Here is a 1,949-nt window from a genome sequence, read left to right as displayed (position 1 = left end):
CTTTAGTGGTTGGTGTGTAAATTTGAATAATACTGGTATTAACTGGGCTTCCCTATAGGCACATGAATAGTATCCTATCACAGACAGTGTTGCACCTCATGCCTGATCAGGATATGTTCTTTTTGACAATGAGTGCAACACCATTCCTCTTCAATTTGTCATCCCCGGCATAGTAAACCATGTGGTTGTCACATTCAAAATGGCCAAAAGCAGTCCATTTCAGCTCACCAATGCCTAAGATATTGATGTTTATGTGTTCCATTTAATTTTTGGTAATTTCCAATTTCCCCAGATTCATACTTTGTACATTCCTTGTTCTGATTTCAATGGGTATTTACAGCTGTTTCTCTTCATTTTGAATTGTGTCCCATCAGAAAATGAGGCTCCCGTGGGCTTTTCTCCCATGGGCTTTACTCCATTCTCATTATCACAGTCAACTCTACTTTCATATAGAACATTCTTAAAATCACAAATTAGCACATTACTGATTAGGGTGTTTTTCTGTCTTGGTAGGGGGAGGCAGGAAGATATTCAAGTTTTGTTCAGAGTGTTAGGCAGTCTTTAAATGTAGTTACTATATTCATCTGGAGTCCTGGTGTGGTGCTATAGGATAAGCATTAGACCACAAGATTGATAGTTCAAACCTACCTGCTGCTCCTTGGAAAACCCATACAGGGTCTCTATGAGGCAGAACTGACTCAATAGCACTGAACAACAATGCTCAACTACAAGGATTTGGGGTCATAGCAAATCAAAATAAGGAAAAAATAGTATCATCTTAGGGTACTAATGTTCATTATCATGCTACAGCATTAAGACATGGAAAGAGCTCAAAGACCAGTAAATGTATCCTAATTTAAAGTCTGGTCATTAAAGTTCTTAAAAACCCAGTCAGCCACAAATAAAATTGACTACATTTCTTCAAGTGACACCTACAGAAGCAAAATAGTTAAATCTTTTTAATATGAATGTGCTCCACCAGCCATGTAAATTACTTTGATTTTAGCAAGTCTAATTCACTTCACTCATCAAATTATTTACTAGAATTCATCTCAATCTGACATAGTTTCCTGGGCCAAGTTTCTTAAGTATGTGAACATTCCTTTTATTTAAATAATGTGAAATACTAACAATAATACAAGATTAAAAATGTTAGTTTAGGAGCTCTGATAGCATAGTGGTTACAAATCGGACTGCTAACATTAAGGCCAGCAGTTTGAAACTACCAGCTGTTCTGTGGGAGAAAGATGAGGCTTTCTGGCCCCTGTAAAGATTTACAGCCTCAGAAACCCTGTACAGGGTCGCTATGAGTTGGAACATTGGCACATAACAACAACAACAACAAGATAAATTATAAGGAAAACACTATTATTGTACTATAAAATACAGCATGCACCAGAGTAAATTTTTAAGAGTGAAGAATACAGACATCTATGTTTCCATATAATCTAACAAAAAAAAAAGGAGGGGGGCGAGTAAGAGGAGGGGGCACAGGCAAGGAATGACAGAGTATTGAAGCCTTTATTTAGCTTCCCCAAAGTGATTGTGGAAGTAAAAAGTTTCTACATTAAAAAAGTTTATATATATTCAGAGAAGCATTGACATCAGAGATGGAGGCAGAGATGGGGACATGGAGAGAGGGAGCAGCTGAAGACTCTAGATTCATGGAAAGAAAGGGACTGGGTGCTGGTGGCCAGGAGAAAGGCTTGCAGCATGTATCCTTTGGTTGTTTAAATTATAATATATTCCTTAGTGTTTTTGTGTACATCTCCCTACTCAACAAAAAAAGCAACAGAGGAAATGGAAGCAAATGATGATGCACAGAGGAAATTGTAATCATTGCAATTAAACGATAGTGTAAAGCCAATGTTCTCCCATGTAAACTATCACTCAGTTCCCAGTAAAAACCTTTTTTAAAAAGTTTATATGAATTGTAATTTTCATAAGAG

The sequence above is a fragment of the Chrysochloris asiatica genome, unplaced genomic scaffold, assembly GCF_000296735.1.
Source record: "Chrysochloris asiatica unplaced genomic scaffold, ChrAsi1.0 scaffold00263, whole genome shotgun sequence".
Lineage (NCBI taxonomy): Eukaryota > Metazoa > Chordata > Mammalia > Afrosoricida > Chrysochloridae > Chrysochloris > Chrysochloris asiatica.
This window is presented reverse-complemented; position numbering follows the sequence as displayed.